At 43.7% G+C, this 22378-nt stretch overlaps 1 protein-coding gene across 5 annotated transcripts in view; it reads left to right on the forward strand.

Moving 5' to 3' along the window:
* Positions 1–22378, forward strand: part of grik5 (glutamate receptor, ionotropic, kainate 5) — a 98595-nt gene that overhangs the window by 14251 nt on the left and 61966 nt on the right. Inside the window, exons 1-2 of one of the 5 annotated variants that reach the window (XM_087848277.1) lie at positions 10090–10116; positions 10201–10306. The exons of the other annotated variants lie outside the window; for them this stretch is intronic. The gene's annotated coding sequence lies outside the window, so the exon portion shown is untranslated. Of the gene's footprint in view, positions 1–10089; positions 10117–10200; positions 10307–22378 lie in introns of those variants that run through there. 5 annotated transcript variants of the gene reach the window in all.

The following is a 22378-nucleotide window of genomic DNA, read 5'->3' on the forward strand; positions in this document are numbered from 1 at the left end:
TATATTTTTTTATAGCGCTACATCTGTGTACTAGGTAGCTAACGCAATTATTTTTTGTTTGCCTGCTGAGGGATCCTGATATCGTCGGATCTTTGCCCTCTGAAAAATATGGAGAAGACACGCATCCTTCATTTGTACTGCCTGTAGAACTGCGTAAGCTCACCTCCTGATATCACCATTTTCCAATTTTGCCACCTAGACTCGATGGGACATAATCAGTTTGCTAGCAGTTGGCCAGTGGCACTTGCCAGTGATATTCTGTCTCTGATAATAACAGCGGTGTCTCATAAGGGGGATAACCTGCCTTATTGCTCATTGGATTTACATACAGCAGGTAATCGTTGTGACTGCAGGCTATGTGTGACTGATGGTGTGTGTCAGGACTGTACATGCAGCCTTTGTTTTCATTTGGCAATCAGGCCTGTCGGGCAATGCTGCTGCAGAGATCAATGTAGTAGTGTGTGTGTGTGTGTGTGTGTGTGTGTGTGTGTGTGTGTGTGTGTGTGTGTGTGTGTGTAAAATTCATCTAAATGCATACCTGTAGGCCATCATCTTTGCTGCCTCTGTGTATCCGTCTCACTTAGTGTATTGCCTTGAAAACAGAGGAAACAGGGGCTCTTTTTAAGGAGGACCACGCCATTACAATAGCAACCTGATTTACTCTTCCTCAGTGGCTTTGATATCAAAACACTGGTGTACAATAATCTATGCTAAAAGGAAACCCCAAATTCAAAAATATGTTAATATAGGGAAGTGTGTGTGTATAACCATGCGCTCCGAGGCTTATTCAGTGATGGGATTGTTGGAGAGGAGGGAAGGAGTTGTGGGGGAGAGGCGATAGGAAGTGATAGCTCAGCAAAAAGGTGTAAAGCCCTCTGGTGGCTAACTAATCTGCCAGGCTTAGGTCTGCTGCTTTTCTCCATGCCCTCATGGAGTTAAAGCAGAAGCTCTATTGGGGTTCACCTTTCAAGCCATTTGGGACAAAGCCAAGAAGGAAACCCAAACACATCGATTAGCCGTCACAAAGGGGGTTCGAGTGGGGTGTGGGTGGGAGAGTTGGGGGTCTCTTCACTCTCTGCCTGTCCTCTCCTCTGCCTCCTTTGACCTCCTCCTCCAGCTCGGGCCACTGCTTTCTCACGGGTACGGCGGAGAGAAGATTGAGGATGGACAGGGGAGGCGGTTACAGTAAGAATGAAGTGGAATGAAAAAGAGGGAGGTGTGTCGAGCGAGAACAATCGACAAAAAGAAAGATGGGAATCAAACAAACAGGCGAGCCAAGAACAGCCATGTTTTGTTTTGCTCTGATCGCGAGCCAAAATCTGGGAGTATGCTCGTGGTGCAAGTGCTTGCGCGCGTGGGCGCTTTCGGTGTGAGCGTGCGCGCACGGCTCGGAGACAGGTGCGGCGGGCCGGGCCAACGGAGAGCTACTGTAAGTCAGGAAGAGAGAGCGAAGAGGAAGAGAGCAGCTCTTTTGAAAGTGCCAACCGGACAGTCTTTTGAAGTGGCCCATATTGGCATAGCATGAATAATCATGAGCGATGTTTGCTGTCGAGCAAAAGCGAGGCTGAAGGTGTGAAGCTCATTAGAGACCAAGAGGCCGTGTTGATAAAAAGAACTGTTGCCATGATCACTTACTGCATCGAAAAGCCCCGCAAGTTCATGCGGTAGTATTTATCACTTTAACCCTCGTGTTCTTCTAACCGTGCATGCACTGCCGAGAAAAAATGCAGACACTAATTAAAAAGAAGATGTAGATAATCTGCTGTATTATCTGTTCTTTGCTCAGGATTTCAAGATTACCCACCAATTATATTGTCAACTACCCAATGATACTGTTTTGCCTGCGCATTTATAACAAAATTATAATAATTTTGAGAGGTTTTTTGTGCTGTAACGCCTTTTTGCAGGGATAACTTTCACTTTTTTTCAGTAGCTGGAAACAAACTGATGATAACGTCTATTACTCCTGATAACGTTAGCGCAAATTACATAACTCTCCCAGCACTTCCATTCCAAATCATTACTCATCTATAGGCACTTGGAATATTAACCCGGTGCTTCCCCAAGGCTGAAAATATGAACCAGCACCTTATAAGCCCGTGCAGCTCAGTGCAGCGGTGGTGTGATTAGAAACCCTGCCTGGTGAACTGCTAATACACTCACCAGAGTTTGATAGCCTGCAGTATGGCAGGCTGCAGGTTATGAATAACCCTGTGCATAACCGGCCCTCCCCCATATCACTGAGGGTGAAATGCACTGCCTTTTCCATCACTGTTTCAGGCTGTGCTCTTTAAGCTGCTTTTTTTTCTTCTTCTTCTAGCCTGCTGAATACATGTCAAAGCATAGAGTTCATCTGAAAGCATTAGAGGAATCAGTAACAGCCCTTAAGTCTTTCTGAGGCGGATCGGGGTGGAGATTAAGCAACATTGGTTAAAGGGAGACGGGAGGGGAAATGTGTTTTGGTCTTATAAGCATCTGACAGCTCCTCCATAATAGTGAGCTAATCCGTTTTATGCAGCGTGTGTTTGTCTGTCTTCCTTTACACAAACTGGCAACATCCTAACACACATAAAGATTTACACCAAGCCTGCATGCGCATATAAACAATACAGAAACATAGATCCATTGGCATTTAGGCCTAAACCGATGAATGACATTTGAACTGTGATCATTTCCTGATTTGGTGTCTGTCAGAACTGCTCGAGCCTCTGCAGCTAACGACCGGGGAGCCTTATTCCAAGGCTGAGGTGCTATAGTAAGGCATATGGCCGTTCCTGGCACAACACTGTGAGCTAGTTAGACCCCAAATTAACTCACTGTAAGTGCTAATGACAGGTGTCCCTTCACGTTTGGTTTATAGTATGAAAATACTTTTGAGATGCCCGCTATCGCAAGCGTCAGACAAAATATTCCGTTGGACGAGACGCTTCGTCTATTGCTTGGGCGCTCGTTCAAGTCATTAAAAATTAATTCATATCTGACATTTGATATCCATTGTGGAATCACTTCAGTGACATTGATGTGACAGACTCGATTTAGCCAGTTCGGTGACGCGAGTGGAAGAAGTCATTTTTCTCCTTTCCCGTCATTATCTTCCTCGTTGCATCCTGTGATTGCACAGACCAATTAAAACGAATTAACCTCCCATCCAGTTCAGCCTTCTGCCGCCAAATTGTTGTGTCATTTATAAAGCATTACAGCTGCCCCGGCTCGCTCTTTGTTTTTTTTGTTCCACTCTCTCAGGGGCTGTCGAAGGTAATAATTGTGTTTCTTGCTGTGTGATAATGCGGCGCTCTGTGTTCCTTTCGGGTGTGTATTGAAATCTCGATCCTGTCCCTCTGTAGTGGCTATCTCCCTCTGTATCTGAAGAACTGATGCTATCTCCCTCCCCCTGTGAATTTCCTCCTCTCCAGCTGAATTATCTAGCCTCTCCCCCATTGCTCTCCTCCTCAGCTTTCAATATTTCCTCTCTCGCTTTCCTGCCCCCCCCCCAAACTCCTTTATCTCTCCTTCACCACTACATTTCCACCATGTTGCTCCTTCTGTTTTTACTCTCCTCCCTTTGTCTTTTTTGGTCACTACTCTCCTTTGCCCCTTATCTGTCTTCCTCAATCACTCTCCTCTGTCTCTCTTCAGGCTAACTTGGTATCCTAAAGACACTTTGCATGTCTCTGGCCAGGAAGCATCGGTGTGTAACCTGCTAAATTGGAATGTTATGGTGAAGCAACACACACGCATGAGAAACTCTTGAGTTAATGGACAATTTACCTCACCTCATTGTTATAGCCTTTACATTCATTAAGCCCCCTCTGCTCTCTCTTTATCTTTCTCCCACTCACTCTTGTATTCCTTCTTTCTCTGCTCCCCTTGTCTTCATTCTGAGAGCCTGGTTACATCCTTCTGCCTTCCTGCGGCGCATTTCTCATGGGTCTAGTGTTCACCTTTTACTCGCTGCAGCCGTCCTCCATCCTCCAGCTTTGATTGTCCAGTCTGGTTCCTTCAGCCTGTTGGGAGTAAATGGCAATAAATAAATAAATAAATAAATAAATGGTAACAGCCAGCCATAAATCAAGCCAATTGAAAAACATCACCATTAGAGCCTCTTTCCCTCCCTCGTCTGCTGTTTTCTGTGCCCTTCACCTTTGTTCCAGGAGGCAACCAGGGAGGGAAAGTCGGTTATTACCAAGCACTGAGGGTGGGGGGTGGGTGCTTCCAGAGGAACTGAGGTGTAATGACAAACAGAAACGGCACGTGTTACAGCATATGTGTGCAAATTTATCGATTACACGTATTGAGATCTATTCTTCAAGTTGCTATTGGTGCGTGCATCGCGTGTTCTCTGTCCTGACCTGAAGCTTAGAGGAGAAGGCTCATGCAGAAGAAAGAATATCCTTGTGTCAGCACATCCTCAATCCTTTGTGTGTGTGTGGCCACACATGAATTACAGGCTTGGGGAGCAAAGAGAAAAACACGTCACAGTGACACAGTACAAAATGCCCCCAAATAGAAACCGAGATAGACAGAAGTAGGGTGCATGATGGTAAAAACACATTCACAACCAGTGAGTGGAGCAGTGCATTATATGTGCCGTGATGCACAGATGTAGGTGCCACAGACAGACAAACTATATCCTAGTTGACAGAAAATGGGCACATCCATGCAGACACACATTTAGTTATAGCGGCTAACTGCAGGCAGTGCTGCATTGTTCAGGTTTTATTGCGCCCATAAAAGCCGGCATCAGACGGAGGCCTGTCTGGTTTTGGTTACTGTGGCGGTGCTTGTCAGAGTGCACGGCTGAGACCGTTAATGAAGGTCTCAGCGAATAAGAAACACAGTCAGTAAAATAAAATGTGCAGCAATTTACATAAGTATGAAATACATTTTTTCCCTGCTTTTTGATGGTGGTGTCTAGCATATAGATCCACTCACTGGCCACTTTACTGGGTACATGTTGATAGTACTGGGTTGAACCACCTTGTGCCTTCATCATACAGCTGCTGCAGATGTGATGGATGCACACCCATGACGCACATCTCCCAATCCCAACAAATCCCATAGTTGCTCTGTTGGACTGAGAAAAGTTGACTGTGGAAGCGATTTGAGTACTATGAATCAGATGAGTACATTATGGTCATAAAGAGACGCACATGGTCAATAGCAGTATTCTGGTAGGGTGAAGCTTTTAGATGATGCTCATTTGGCCCCAAAATGTGCAACAGAAATATCCTCCACATCATAAAACCACCACCAGCACCAGCAGCAGACTGAACTGTTGATATAAGGCAGGATGAATCCATGCTTTCCATGCGTTGTTTACTCCAAATTCTGACCCTACAATCTGAATGTTACAGCAGACACCGAGGCTCATCAAACCAGACTTTTTTTCCCAATATTCTGTTGTCCAGTTTTGGTGAGTTGTAGCTTCAACTTCCTATCTGTGGCTGACAGGAGTGGCCTGTCTGGTGTCAACAGCAACAATGCCACATTCAGTGTCTTAAATCACCTTCCTTCCCCATTCGGCAGCTCATATTGACCATGTGTTAATGCCTAAATACACTGAGTTACTGCCATGTGATTGCTTGGTTAAAGATAGGTGCAGTAATGAGCAGTTGAACAGGTGTACATAATAAAGTGGCCGTCAAATGCGTGTTTTAAAATGTCCATGTCTAAAATTGTATCTGCACAGGACTACACCAGGGAACCACATTTGCAGGGATAAACAATGTCTGTGTTTACTGACATTATCCTCAGATAGGATTAGAACGTGTGTAATCACTAGTTCTGAGCCTTTTTTCCACCTACTGTTAATAGACTGTCACATAAAAACTGCAGAGCCTGTTGAAAGACAGCAAACTGTTCTTTAAAGCATGTACCTCATTATCCTTTGACACATTTGATCTAGCTCTTTGTGTAAATGGGTCTCCATGCTGTGTAGCAACATGAGCCGCTGCTGTCCAAAGTTTCATTTGTAATTGCAAATATAGTCTTCATATTTCCTGAGCAGGAGTGGGACAGAAGAAAAAACAACAACAAGACAACAACAACAGGCCAAATCACTAAGAGGCTGATTTGCTTGAGATTAAAATTAAAGGGAGCTTTGAGATATTGAGAAGTATTAAAGGCTAATTCCTACTTTACAAATAATGGACACTGCAGATTTACATGGGATTAAACTCACAGATGATCTTTGCTGTTAGAAATTACCTTAGCTGCTTAGGTAATACTAGCCCCGTGTGAATAGCACTGAAGCTAGTGAAGGAGCTGGATTTTGATTTTTGTGAAATATTACATTTAAATATGAAGTTGTAAACTGTCAGAAATAATGTTCCAATTATTTTTGACTGCTCCCATTCAAAAACAGAGAAATGTACTTATTACACTAGCTTATTTTTAGCTGTATCTATGAGACTGAACATTGCATGGTGGTAAATAGCTGTAACTTAAGATTGAGTTGAGCTGTCACTGAAATCTGAAATCTGAACTTCTGCAAGTAAAAAAAACCCAAATTAACAACCGGCACAGAGAAAAGACGCCTCGCGCACAAGCGCATATGAAACGTATTGATGCATATACTGTATGCTTGCACTCGCATCTTCCGCACACTTGGCTGAACCACACATGCCGTGACACATCTTGACAGATACACACCCGTCTACTCATCTTTACAGACTCACAGTGCAAAGGCCATGCTGCACAGAGGTGCTGACGGCTGTCATGTTAATATGCCAGAGAGGCTGGAGGATTGGGTTGTTACCAGCAGCATGAGTTAGACGAGTAGAGCAGAGGGAGGAGGAAGACTTTCATTCCTAAATCATTTATCCACATTTTTCTTCTTCTTTCTTTCTTGACAAAAGTGACATCTTCTCCTGAGCAATGATCTGGTGCCTTATAAGTATGTCAGTCGAGCACAAGCATTGTACACTCACTGAAAACAGGGTTGTTTTGCACAATGCACTACCTTCCCACAGCTAAAACAGTATTATTTCCAAGGCCAAGGACTGTGTTACATTACATCTATTGTGTAACGCGCCACAATACTTACTATGCGACAGTATTGAGGTTTAAAGTAACATTAGCAGGAGTGCGGTTCTGCTTTTCTTTGTCTTTTTTCTTTCTTTTTTTTAAAATTTGATTTTGGAAAGTGTGCACTCCAGCAACCTCAGCCAACCATAATACCCAAGATAGCATTACGCTTGCCAAACTCACTGGTTAGTCTTCATCCTCAAAGTCTGTTTTCTTGTTAAAGTGGAGATTTAAACAGTACATGATAAAACCAAGCATGTGTTTCTTTTGTTTCTGTTTCCAAACAGCGATTAGGCTAGAATAAAGAAATGGGCTCGTCTTACTAACTGGACTCAGTGTTCGTTTGTCCCTTGTTGTGGTCAGTTAACGTCTTTTATCCGTGAATGAGGCTCTAACTTAAAAGAAATACTAAATGTAACCCAATCTTCCCTGAGAAGGGTTTTGTTTGTGTGCAGAGGATTTTATTATTCACTATAAGAAACAAAATCACAATTCGTATCGTAACCTTTATCGATATCTTGGAAATATTCTTACTGGAATCGTGACATTGATTTCAGCAGTATTTCCCAGCACTTCTACTCCACAGTGAGCTTCGGGTCATGATTTATTCCCACAGACTGAATAAACAGAGTAGTTGATGAGAAGAAGAGGGGGAGCTACGGCGTAAGGGGGAGGCAGAAGGATGAGGAGTACGCAAGGCTGAGGGGATAGCTGATGCTCGGATGAAGAGGGCAGCGGGAAGGATGAGGAAGAGGACAAAGAGGTTGTTTGAAGGAAGAATCGGAGGTGGGATTTGTCCTCTGCCGAGTAGGAGTGTGGGCCTCAGTGGCCCCTGCGGCACTATCATCCCAATCTCCATCTCTTAATCACGAAGAACAAAGATCTGCGTGTTATTAAAAATCAGGCCTGTCAAAGGGAGCAAGAGAGCAGGGGGAGAGAAATAAATAAATAATGGCATAGAAGAGTATAAATATAGTGATAACCTCTAGGCATGTGCTATCTATCGCTCGTTTCTCTGTGGCCGTGAAGGAATGCCTCTCCGTCTTGTGCCCCTCTCTTTTAAATAAAATTGAAGCACTGTTGATTTCCATTGTCTGCCTCCGCCACGTCTCTGCGTCCCATCTCTATTTTAGCACAGACTGCCCATCTCTTTTCTCTCTCTCATTTCTATGCTTCTGTTTTGCGACTGTCTGTATCTCAGCATCTTATTAGCTTTGTTCTCATTCCCTGCCTCTTACCTGTTCTTCATTTTCTCTTACGCTCTCCCGCCCCCTCTTCCATCACGCTCTTCTTTCTTTCTTTTCTTTTTTTTTTTTTTTGAGATGTCAAGCTAATCACTCTTCCACTGTCTCCCTCTCTCTCTGTAGCTGTTTGGTGTGAAAGTGATTATGGTGGATGGGGCATTAGGTGGTTTGTGGCGCTTTATGTGTGTGGGTGGGGTGATGATGGCATGTTGAGAGACAGGTGAAAGGTGAGGAAAGGGGCCTGGCTGCAGACGGAGGCGTCAGTGTGTCAGCGCCTATCAGCAGTATTTAGTAGCGGATGCATTAACTCACTGTGATTTGTGGCTCAATATGAAACTGTACAATATTTACAGCCTGGGATAATTACAGGGCTGCAGTCAGCTATCACGGTGTCACCGAGGACATGGGAAATATTAATTACATGTCACGTATTTGGATGCTGACGGACTTTAAGAAGGATTTATGTGCATAAAGCTGTGTCGAATTTCCATATAACGCGTCGTTTCAAAGACTTGGAGAATGAAGAATACTCAAAGTAATCCAAATGCAGACTGTACACTTGGTGTTTGTGCTCTTGATGAATCACTATTCCCACAATGCAGTTCACAAAGAAAAGGCGGAGTTGCTCACATATTGCATCATATCATATATCAGTACAAATAGATTTTTTTTTTATATTTCAGCTGCACAAACTATTTTAATGAGAATACGTTTGTATGTGTGGCGCTGCCATGTAATTTGCTTGAACCCATGCGTTGTGTGACTGGTTCACTTGAGTGACGTGCTAATGCTACTGTAACAGCTTTTTTTTTTTTTTTTTTTTTTTTTTTTTGGAACGATTTCTGCTGAACAAAGTGTACCCCCGTCGCACCCATTCACTAAATTTCCAAATTGAAACAAATCACTGCAGTTTTTATTCTGCCCACATTTGAATGCTTATTAGAATTTCTAATATAAAAGTTTTTGTTATTTAATGTGGAATTATAATGCTCCGAAAGAGGTGTTAGATTTTTATACAAATTACTTTCTGTTCAGTGGCTTCCTCTTTGGGGTGGGGGTGTTTAGTATAAGCCCGGTGGTTTAAAGCCACCGACTGGCTGGTTGACTTTCTGTGGTGAGTTTGCATGTTCTTCCTGCTTGTGCATGTGACAGTAACACAGATGCGAGGTTAATTGACTGTAGGTGTGGATGGTTGTCTTTCTCGCTCTGTCTGATGGACCGGGAACTTGTCTGATTTCCTTCTGGCCCAGTGAGGATGGGCTTCAGTCCCTCCTTGACCCTTTTTAGATAAGCAGCTTGGAAAATTACTGGATGGATGATTATTGCTACACATCAAATCTGCACATCTCTGCATAGCTAAATTATCTGCCTAAGCCTCAACTACTGTTATCAACTATATATGACTCAGCTGACATTTGTCTATGAGTTTGCAAATAAGAACCATGCTGCTGCTTTTGTAAGCTGCTTTGCAACCTACTTTCAGTCAGACTCCTACTTTTTCATGCTTTGTCTGCATGTGAACCCAGTCACACAGGCCTAGAGACCAGTTGGCGACATCCTGGCAACCACCTGTTGCTAGGGAAAAATATTCCCTGACCAGTTGACAAGAGGCTCCTAGAAGTTGCTGGCAGTCTCTAGGTGATATTTGTCATAAATATCTATACACTGTTACTCTAAAAACCTCCCCGTGTTTGCTTTTGTCACTCACAGGTTGCCATAGTTGCCATTTAGTTTCCATGGAAGACACCGACTTATCTGCAACCACTCGCCAGCTGCTTGCTGAGCAGTACTGGCTCTGTAGAAAATGTGATGTAAACCAGAAAAAAGAAGACCTTTCGCTTTCAAAGTAAGAACTGAACTTTTTGAATCGTATTGGTTGCAGATAAAGCACAACGTTTCCTTTCAAGGCCAACAAGCTGTCGTTTTTTAGGTTTCACTGCTACTCGGCAAGAAGTGTATGCAGACATCTTCTGTGCAAACTAAAGGCCTACGATGACAAAAGGATCTGTCTCTAGGCCTGCGTGACGGAGGTCTTAGTAAGTGTTATTTGTAGTTGTTGTGTGTTTGCACACAGAAGGGGAGGGAGGTCCTGAGACAGAGCCGTAACCCCTTAAAATAATGACTGTGCTCTTTAAACAAAGTGTGTGTTTGTTTGTCTGCAGCTGGTGTAGCACTATGTTAGACTGTATTACCCCGTATATTATTGCATTGACCGCTTTGTTTGTCATAATAGAAGTTTAAGTCAGTCATATACCGACACTTCACCTCGCCTCTCTTTTGCTATAAAAATGTATTAACAGAGACCACTCTGACCACTTTGACCTTCTCCTTTCTGCTGTTATCGGTTATGACTTTAAAGTCATCCTGAATCAGTATTTATATTTATCAGTATTTATACTCTGTAAGCACATAAACGGTGCATTCCCTATTTCCCCGTTAGGTCTTATTCTCTCCTCACACACACAAACAGACAAAATTGCACCTGCATGACACAAACCATTTATTCCAATATTTAAACAATCAGCCAAATGCAGTGCAATTTCTCAGCTGCATTCATGATCCTTCTGCGCGATATGGAACACCAGTAGGACATGAAATAAGCATATTGTAGGAAAACAAGTCAGATTTTCAGCATTACTCCAATTTTTTTTATCAGTGAGAGACACAGGTGCACAACATGATTGGTTTTCTAATAGGTAAGTTGGCTTGAGACACATCGAGGTTATGGGACCACCTGGGTGTCTGTGCGCACACGTGTTTCATGGCTTGTTTGACAGCAGTGTGTGTACGTGAGAGAGTGTGTTGTTGCACTCACCCTTGGTTGTGCTCATTAGGCCATTATGAGGATGGTATGTGCCCATTATGTACTGACGCTTCACAAAAGATGCCATACTTTCCAACATAGAGTCACAGTAGAAAGCATGAAAAAAGAAAGAATCAAAATACATGTCGAGATCAAGCGGCCTTACATCAACCTGCAACTGACTGTGAGGCCAGTGCAGAAATGGCTGCTGCATACTGGTTCCTGGGCAACATAATGTGGGTACAGAGCCAAACATCACACTGTTCCTTTAAAGGTTAGCAGCTTGACAGATTGCGGCTGGTTGAGCGGTGTGCTAATGGGCTTGTCAATGCACGATTGTAACAATGGCATCGTAGAGGCATAAAAAGAGGCAAAGATGAAGATATGGAAACGTGATGACGGAACATGCTAGGATGATGGATTTATAAAGCAGAAAAAGTGTTGTGTGGCTTTCTGTTTGTGTCAAGTAAATCATAAGACTTTATCATGGAAAGTTCAAATCCTAATAGCGCTGTAACATTTATCTGAGCATATGCACAGAAAACACAAAGACCGTGGTTCACTTATTCAGAAAGATGGATTAATGAAAATGTCACTGGGAAGTTGTACTTATTTACTGAAGCTAAAACCCAAACATCAGGACCTCTCATGGCTCGTATTAACATGCTTCTTGTGTGATCTGATTATAAGTGGACACCTCTAAATTTAGCTGTTTTCGCACATTAACTCTGGGAAATCTTTGGAGAATTAGACTTGGGCTTTACAAGAAGCCAGCAGGCTTTTTTTTCTTTTTTTTAAAGAGTAATAGCTGACCAGGTGCTGAACACCAAATGCGCTTTTGTTTTTCACCACCTGGATCCACATCAGTTGAGTAGGCATCCCAGATCACCTTCAGATGTGATTAGTAATTGGATCACAGTGCATCTTAGCTGTGTTCACACTCGTGCCACCGCCGCGCATGCTGATGCCAGACTCAGCACACCTTTATCTTCTATTTAGGAGCCGCCTCTTCCCAAGTTTGGTCACTTAAATTTGTAAGTATAATTACGCATTAATTGTGCTTACAAATTATTAAATTAATGAAATATTACAGCAGGACTCTCAAGCTGCTAAATTCTATTCAAATGTGCGATTTTTGCCCTTGGTGACAGGCAGCATTAATCCGACTACAGGGTTTAAACTGCCATCTTACACCTTTTTATGATGTTAAAGATGCTAATCCCCCCCTAGTTTTCTACAGTGAATTAATGCGTTCAGCCAATCAATACATTTTTTCTCTTGCTTTAGCAGTAGCTGCTTGGCTTGCAGTGAATGTGTCGTCCTTGCAGACATGACTACTGTATGGCGCACACAATGCATCCGTCAGTCAAAGCGAGCTAGACGTGCGTGGGTGAGCGTGTTCTCTCATTTACCCTTTTGTGCACGCTTAATTATTGCATCTGCTAAATATATGCTAGCTTGGATTATGACATATGATAAAGGATTGAATGCATAAACCTTAGAATGCACACATAAACATGACATGCACATCCGATTTCTCTCTTTGCTCTACACCTGATGAGCGTGTTTATGTAGCAGTGCTGAGATTCCTGTGGTTTGCTGATGTTCCATCATACCGTTCCCTCGCAGTGAGCTGGCACTGCGCCACAGGGACGGTCACGCTAGTATAGACCCTTTGAACTGAACCGAATTTACTTGAAACATGCAAGAAAAGGGGGTGGAGAAGAAGAAAAACAGAAAAAAGAAAAGGAATTAGGAACAAAGACTCAAAGAAAGAAAAAGCTAATGAAAGGTTTTGCCCTCCAGATGAAGACCAGCCAAGTTAGAAGTTTCTGAAATTCATCTGTGCTAGCATTAATGATTAAAGGCTCGGATTGGGTCCCGAGATAAGGGTGCGTGACGTCCGCAGATAATGCTCGTTTCAACCTTCTTTTTGATTTTGAAGGTCGTACTTGAGGGGCGCTTGACATCTTGACACGCTGACATTTAAAAAGAGTGGGTGTTAGACTTCTCTTTGGCATTTTATTTTATTTTTTAGGAGAGGGTAGTATTACATTAAAGCTAGAATGTGACGAGGGAAAAATATGACTCTGGGCCTGATTTGAACCCAGTCCTGCCTCTCGTGTCAGCGCTAGAGTAGTGCCAGACTTCATAATGCAATGCCGTCCTCTCCAGTCACACTGCACCTCTATCTTTTCCTCCAGTGACAACAGAAGTCAGTCCTGGTGTTGTGTTCCTCTCGCTGTTATCTGTTTGAAACCCAACCCGAGACTTCCCGCACAATCCAGCTCATCAGCAAGTGCTGATAAACTGATTCTCAGCGATTAGATGTTGATTAGTTATTTGCAGCTAGTTCCAGATTAGCAAAAGGGACATCAAAAGAACTAGATGAATGCCAATGAAACAGTCAATTATGGCGCAACAAGACGTCCATGAGCATGATGGAACCTGCAGGCTGTGTGCATTAGTTACTGTACCACTGATGAAGCAATGTGACATCTTGTGTGTGGGCCCGTGGCAGCTTCAGGCCTGCAGAGGCTGTCTAGTTCAACTAATGAGGATGGAGAGAGAGGTCAGAGATGATAGCCAATCTAAATAAGGACCTTGATATGACTTTAACACTGTGTCATAGTTTGTTACTGTGTATGTGTGTGTGTGCTTGGAGGTGATGTCCTCCCACCTTCCTGCTGTTATGTTATGACTAGCATCCTCGCCCCAAGCCCACTGTCAACAGGAGGTGTCATCCACGCAGCTCAGGCATCAACACACTGCTGGCTGGATTTGGAACACTGACAAAGATGGACACACCTTCACAAATACACATATATACAAAATGTATGCAACTGCATATCAAATGTTCTCTTTAGTAGGCATATTCTGCAAGCACAGACAAATAGAGGACATGTGCATGCTCCCACGTGCATGCACATGCTTCCTGCTCTGTCGCTTCTCCCACTGGCTGTTAGTGAGTGTCCGTGTTATGCAAACTCATAACAAAACACTGTCAAAAACTGTGAGTGTATGTCAGCTCACCTGACAGGAACAGCGGGCCATCTTTCATCCCATTTTCACTCTGTCCAGCTGCATCCATCCAGAGACACGCTCTTTACCATGGCTCTTAAATTCAACGCAAGGTGACATGCACCCACTTAAGAGGGCTGCCGACTAAAATTTTATTTGGGTTGTGCTAGAGCACCTAAAAAAATGTTTCTTTATCTGCACCCAGAAATTTTCACCCTGCTTTCTGGCACTGCATTGTTATTCCGCATTGTGTTGTCATGAAGAGGATGCTGTGGTAACACTGTGATCTCTCGGAGCTGATCTCTGTTTGACGATAACAAATGATAAAGGAAAAACACTCTCTAATAAGCTGCCCACTCCGGCTTCTCTACCACAGGAGGATAGTACAAAAGAGCTGCGAATGTGCATGGACAATGGGTGCGGAGCTAGCAGCAGGCACTAGTTGTTGGTTTATTACTTGTCAACAGTGTGTTCATATTTACTTGGGGGTTGTTGTTATATCGCTTACAAATGAAACAACCTTATGACTCTGCTCAGAACTGATTTCACAACCCTCAGACTTTAGACTAATATATATATATATATATATGTATATATGTATATATGTATTTGGTCTGGTTAGCAAAACCAGACCAAACAAGACTTCTCTTTTGATCTACGACCCCAGTAGACGCTTCCAAGATTAGTTTGTGGTCTCAGTTTTACCATATGTTCATTTTGTAAACTTGTAAAATAAGATAAATGCTAAACCAGGATATACTTAAGGTAATGCCGACCTTGTGATTGACAAGTCACTAACATGTGAGCATGCACTGCTCCACTCCATATTGTAAACACCCTTAAATATTAGTAGGTAAGGAGGAAGAAACCCCTTTTAATAGGAAGAGACCTCTGGCATGTGTCAGAACCAGGTCCATAAATTTAAAAAGAAAAGACAGCAAAAAGGAGCGTATAAAGAAACAATGAAGAACAAAAACATGTCTAGTTTCAAAACATCAAGATGACAACTGCTAAAACGCTTCAAAATGCTTCAGGCTTCAAAACCTGACTTGACAAACCAATGTCACTATGGCTCCGTCCAGTCTTTGCGAACATGGTATCGGAACAACACATGACATGTTAAAGGTGCTGGGGTTGTACTGTATGTACAGCAGGAAAAAGCCAGAAAAGTACAGCTAAACCGACATGAACAGATGTCCCTGATGCATGCAGCACTGCACTTGTACATGAAGTATGAAGCTAAAATAGAAACCAAAGTAAAGTGAGTCAATCTTAGAGGCCAATCACAAACTATAGAAACACCTGTGAGTCAAAGCCCAGAGGTTGGTGAAGCAGAGCAGAGAGGAACGAAGGACTCAGCCACACCAACTCTCAGAGCAGGCAATCTGTGAGAAAACATAACTATCCATACATTTAGGCCGACCTGTTTAATATTCTGTTTAATAAGCGAGCCTGTCCGACCGATGAAAACATTTAGTTGCTGTTGACACATCTTATTACATAGCAGTTTGAAGCCTTGATTAATATGGACGCTTTTTCTTGTTTCTGCTTTGTTTCCTTGTTTTCTCCTGATCTGTCGTGATTTTTTTATTTGGCCTCATGTTTTTTTTAATTCTTAAACAATTACCCGGATACACCGCCTATCCCGGCAGATATGGAGCGAGAGGCGGGGTACACTCTGGACAGGCTGTCAGAGGGTTAACGCAGAGAAACAAACAACTACACGCTCTCACGTCCACACATGGCCAGTTTCAAATCGCAGAATAACCAAACATGCGTGTCTTTAAACTGTGGGAGGAAGTTGGAGTACAATGGGAGAAATGTTGGCTTCCTGTCTATACTTTAATAAGTTTTCTCTGGGGTTTCTTTACTGCGCAGCGCTCATTGATTGGGAGAGCCAGCCTCAATTCCTATCTATACTTTAACGCTGGGCTTAGCAGCCACAGTGGAGTTGTTAAGCACTATTTTGCCTGATTGTTAACCAATACCGCCGAGCCAACAGTCCTCACTGTGAGTTCGCTGTCAGGAACAGGACCTCAGCCCCTGTTTCAAATGCACACCAGACGATGGGCTGATAGAAAAGAACGCAAGTAGCATTCAAACAATTCCCAAAGCTGTTTTTCTTGTTGAAAATATTTTCTGGGCAGAAGGAAAGGATTTGAAAATGTTCTGTTGCTACATCTTTAGTTTGATGATAATGGGTATATTTATGTGTAGGCAGTCACAAATGTACTGTATTCAGCATCTCTTTGGTGAGCCAGTGTTTACAGTACGTTTGCAGACACACTGTGGGGGTACGTGTCAGTTTCCACATGAAATGTATGTTCGCTCCTCTGAATCGTAATAACGAAGTCCCGATTCGGTACATCCATATGCTGCCTTCCTGGCTTCCCCTGTGCCTATAGTCTGTCAGCTGTTGTTATTTAAGCCTGCAGGCTCCTGTGATAGGATCATTTAAGACTTACTCGCATCAGTGATAGCGAGAGTGACACCTCCCATTATGTGTCCATGTATGAAGCTGTGTAAAGCTTTGTCACATTTATAGCCATCTCACCTTGCAGCCCCCGTCTTGAAGGCATGCACCGCCACATAAAACGGCTTTACAGTACAGTGTGGGAGTTAAGATTGTTTCCAAAAGTACAAGAATGTGATTTTTTTCTTCTTCTGATACTGAAGGAGAGCACTGACTTTTTCTTTTAGACGCTGCTCCTGGTATAATAGCCTAATTGAGGCAGGAATGGAATTTTCTGTGCGTACGGTTGTGAGACCTGCTGGTCAATCATAGCAACTCACATAGCAACAAGACCTGCGTAGGGCAACTGAAATAGATGAGATGAATCAGTAGCAGTGCTTTACTGTTGGCATGGTGTATGCTGGCCATAGCAGCGCCTTTGTGATCAGTGCTTGTCAGTTTTTCCCTTCATTCTGGGATGGACCACATTGCCAAGAAAAATAACAGTATGGATAAAAGAACCCAATTACATGTTGGAATAATCCAAAAGCGAAAACAGTGTTTACAACATAGCTGCTTTTAACTGAGAGGACTGCCTTCACGCCTAAAGCTGGATACGAGCTAGAACGGACACAAACAACAACAGAAGGAGGGCCACTAGCAGCTTTGCCCCTGGTCAGTCTGTATTTGTACATTCTTGATTGCCGGCCATGTGTACAGATGTTCCAGCTGAAGGTTGTTGACCTGGCCACATGGTGTGCTCACGGTCCGCACCTCGGGTCTTTTACACCGCAGCCTGAAATTAAAACCTGAGGGCATTCTTCACAGATTGATGAGAGTTCACAGAGTGTGGTTGAGCCCGGGGTGAGGGTGACACAGATGCGTACAGCAAACAGGCACGCTTATGCGGTCGGGGAAGGGGACGCATTCATACACAAACACAGATGGACAGGTACAATGTGATCGCAACCTGTTCAGTCACCCTCACGCAGCCCAGAAGCATCCCTCATCGCTCTTTTCTAGATGAGGTCAGCATGTCAACTAGCTCACCCTGAAAAAAAGGGGGAATTAGGGACATTGTGAGTGTGTGTAGTTACATTTTTTGTTAGCATGCTCTAGGCCTTGTTTATATATTAGGCCCGAGTCCTGCATCACTCATTTCAGCACAACACATCAAAGAGACGGGAGCCAATGCCGCTGTACACTGACCATATATGGTTCTTCCTTCATCATCCAGGCACTGGTTTAGCCCATTAGAGAAAGTAGGACAGAGCAGGGTCCTGATGACCATATTTGGCCGGGTGCTCTGTCCCCTGCAGCCATCTTGCCTGCCTCCACCGCACTGTGCCAGGGCACTGCTGCTCAGTTCCTTCCTTATCGTTGCAGATCCCATTTTCTTCTCTTTTCCTCTCCGTCTTATTTTCCACCGCCAGAACACAACCCTCTTCGTCCCCCTTTCTCTTTCTTCTCCCTCTTATCACTCCTTTCCCCCTCCTCTCTCCGACTCATCCTGTTACTGCTCTGGTTTGTCTTTTCTCCCCAAACCAGCTTCTTCCGCTCATCCACCTTCTCCCCGCTTCACCCCTCTTTACTGCTTCCTTTGTTCTTTCCCTTTTCATTGCTTCCTGTGTTCCCCCTTTTCTCTCTTATCCTTTCCCAGCAGGAAGCAGTGGCATCCAGGTTTACTCCGCCGGCTGTGCACAGAGAGCTGGGTCTGCTGGCCCCTGGCCTGTTCTGGCTCTATCCCTGTGTTCCTAATCAGCCCCGCTGCGTGAGGCACACGTGTTTGCAGATTCATTAACGTGCACACATTCTCACACGTAAGCACGGACACTTTGGTGATGGATGAGTTTTTGAGGGTGTTAAGCCTACATCCGCACACACCCACATCCATGTGTTTGTTAATGCATGCGCACTTTCACACACTCCCGATTTGTGTGGGCACGTTAGCACACACACACTCCACCTCCTGGCAGCGGGTTTGATCGCCTGGAAAATGAATACTAAATGCAGGGCAAAATGGCTGGCAGGGATCACCTTGGCTGTGTGCAGCTCACCTCCTGCTCTATACAGGCATGAAACTGGAGCACCTCCATACCTGTCTCTCCACTCAGGATATTCTTGGATCTCACAGCTTGGTAAGGAGACACAAAGAGATATTTTGCTTTTGTTAGTAATTTTCCAGTAAGTAGAGAGGATAAAGGCTCATCATATGCCCTGGCTGTGGTATTCCCTTTGAGCTGTCAGCTTTTCCTTTTAGTGCCTCAGACGGGAAGGAAACATATCAGGCTTTGCTGTGCAGAATTTTTAAAAACACACTGTACACATACACAAACACCCGCGTACAATTTAGTGCCCCTTGTGTGTAAGCAAGCACACAACCACACACATACATATGCAGAACTGTTTAATTTCCCCAGTCACAGGAGTCAAAGGCAGTAGCTAGCAGAGGAGTGGGCCAACTGGGAGCAGGTTTTCCTGAAGCTGATGGAGATCCAGACACATATTCACTCATGTGCATATTGCCTGGCTCTAGAGTGTATTTCCCTCAATTTGTTTTCAGGAGTGTGCCAGTCACATTTTAGTATGATTGAGTTTTACCTTTCTTCTGTTCTTATAATTGTAAAACCCAATTTCAACTTTGCAATATCACTTTATTCGTGATTTTCAGTACAGCGTATTTACCAGTTTGAATACGTGTGCTCAACTCTTCTTTTTTGTACCATTTTCACTTCCTCTTCACTAAATGCCCCACCTGATTAATGGGTGAAATCTGGATGTACGGAGGTCCAACACACAGCCTTCACAGACCGTCGCCTACGTGTTGTAGCAGTTTAATGTCACCAGGGGCCAGTGACACAAACAAGCGGTCTGTGGGCTAATCTTGATGTTCGGTATCTTTTCGTGCTTTTGCTGCTCATGTGGAACTCCGCTGTTGCTCCTTTTCCCGCTCCAACCCACTTTTCGACCAGTCAGTATTCGACCTACGCATAGCGTCATCCACATCGAGTTACGTGCTGCTGGATCCTTGGAGGACTGCACTCTGGCATGTTTGCATTCCTTGTATACCCCTTAGAAGAGGCAAACACCTACTCAAACATACACAAACACAGCACCTTAACACAATCATAACTCTGCTTTGAACTGATTTGATCATAGAGTCCTGCATGTCTGAGAAACACATTTTGCTCTGTTTCCTCCACACTTACACTAAAAATACCTTTCTACACAACTTGAAAATTACAAAAAAATGAGGCAGTTGTAGCTTATCAACTTTTTCTTAGGTCTGGACTACATTAGCAGACTAACTTTAAGTCTTAATATCCACCAAGCAACCAGGGTAAGGATTGTTTTTTATTTTAGCCATGTGCCGAATATACAGATTACTAAATTTGCAGATGTTACATTTCAAATACAAGTACAAAGCTGTTAAATTTCAGTTTTTTATGCAAATAAATTTAAAAAAACAGATGAATGTTAGTCAAACCTGTTAAAGCCTGGCTCATGAGGCAGAGTAAACAGAAAACTTTTACATTTCTTAACATAAGGGAGGAAACAGCATCACTGACTTCATGAGGTGTGTTATTTACAGTGTTATCAGTGTGTCAGTAGATGTTTGAATGTTAGGTGTGTGGTGTTAATCAGGCTGAAGCTACCCAGAAAAATAACAAGGCGCTGGGTGAATGGATAGAGCGAGGTGAAACATCCACCTCTTAAGTGCTCCAAGGAGACTGGGTTAAGGGTAGACTACCTCTACCTTTAGCCCTGGATGGTCTGCCAGTGTGTTGGTGGATTTTAGGAGGTTAATTATCTTTGGAGAGAGCATCTGTCCTTTGGGTCCTTTGGCTCAGGCTTGTTCTGGTGCATCCAGCAGATGCTCAGTTAAATTCTGATCTTGAAAGTTTGGAAGCGAAGCCGACATACTGGGCTCTTTGAGACTGCTGCCATTGGGGAGCGCCCTGGTCACTGACGTGTAGGTGGTCTTCAACAAGTTGTAGTGGTACGAGTCAAAATAGTCCCTGCGAAATGAAAGACCCAAGGTTTCCCCAGAGGAAAATGTTTTCATTTTTGTGTTTTATCCAAATTAATCCTTTAAAAACAGGTGAATGTTAATGAAACATGTTATGACTCATGGGGCATGGTAAATAATGGAAGAGACACAGCTTTAACTAAATCTTTCTAATTTACCAAATGAAGGAAAAAAACATAATTGACTTCATGAGGTGTGTAAGTCACAGAGTGTCAGTCATTAGAGTGTTTGGATGTTTGGTGTGTGGCGGTCTGTAAAATCAAAAATAACCAGGCCGAAGCTAACGAAACAAATGGCTGGGCGAGTGGAGAGAGCAAGTGGCTGAAAACACGCTTACACGTGAGTACTCCAAGGACATTGGTTTGAGGGTAGGCTACCTCTGCCCTTAACCCTAGGTGGGATGCCACTGTTGGTGGATTTTGATGCTCAGTTGAATTATGATCTTGAGATTTTGGAAATGGGACCGATATCTTTGACTTTTTGAGGCTGCTGCCATTGGGGAGCGCCATAGTCACTGACATGCACAATAAGGTGTAGTCCTATGAGTCTGAGTAACGTCTGCATAAATTCAAAGACCCGAAGCTTCCCAAAGGAACAGTAGATTGTCTCAAGAAGAGCGACGCTGTTATCTCCACCTGTCAGTGGGTTTAATATTGCGGCTGATTGTTGTCAACTAAACAAAACTAGCACACTTTGTGAAAATATCCCACAAGTATTCCTCCAAGCCTTTTTTTTTTTCTTTCTTATTTCTGCACGTGTGGCAGGAGAGTAGCATGGCTACTTGGATGGGGTGTTTACAATGCAGCCATGTCTGTGTGTTTATATGCGATTATGAATCTTTTTATGTATATGAGATGTGCTCGTAGCACGGTGGGAATGTGTTTGTGCCCGAGTGTTTGTGTTTGTGAGCGCGTAGTGTTATCAATCCAGACCAGACGACAGAAGCCCTTTAGTGGAGAGTTAGTTCAGTTTAGCATGAAGATGAGGTTTGGAGGCTCGTGTGTGCCAGTGTTACTTTTCCCGTGTGTATGTGTGTCACTGACTGTGTGTGTGCATATTTAGGTTATTTGTGTGTGTGTGTGTGTGTGTGTGTGTGTGTGTGGTCTTTGATGTCAGCTGGTGGCTGCTGCTGTTTGCAGTGTTAGGTAATCACAAAACACAATCATTCTGATCTATTCCTGAACCTCTGCCATTATATATAGCATTCTCCTTATCCACCCACAAACCCTCTACATTTTTCTCTCTCTCTCTCATACACACACTCATTTTGTCTTTTTTTCCCTCTATTTTCCATCTCTCCTCTGCTCTGCCACTCCTCATCTCTGTCCTCCATCTCCTACTCCCACACTCTCTCTATCTCTGTGTTTTGTTATGTATTGCTGCTCTGTGTTGTGTGTCTCCGGGCTCAGGACATTTTTCTTGTCATCTCTCTTTTCCTCCCGTTCCCTCAACCGCTGCCCCTGAGCCCCACGCACACCCCACCGCTAACGCCCCTCCCACTACCCACCCTTTCTGCCCCGTTTCTCCCTAGTCACCTTCCAACATCTCCTCTATACCCTTCCCGTCCTCCTCTTCCCCTCCTTTTTTGCCTTCCATCACATATGTGCACGCTGTCAGAGGGGGAGTATATTGATTGCACGCTTGGCTGACAGTCACACTAATGGACAACTTAGTGTGTGTGTGTGTGTAGTTTAGAGGGGGTGTTTAAACAGCAGTCTTGGCAATAACTCACCTGACCAAGCGAATGGCCATCGGGCAGGCAGGTGGACTGAGCGGTGCCGCAGCACACGGTGCGGCTTGAC

Source organism: Neolamprologus brichardi, chromosome 11, assembly GCF_056152115.1.
Source record: "Neolamprologus brichardi isolate AB-2024 chromosome 11, ASM5615211v1, whole genome shotgun sequence".
In the NCBI taxonomy this organism is placed as follows: Eukaryota; Metazoa; Chordata; class Actinopteri; order Cichliformes; family Cichlidae; genus Neolamprologus; species Neolamprologus brichardi.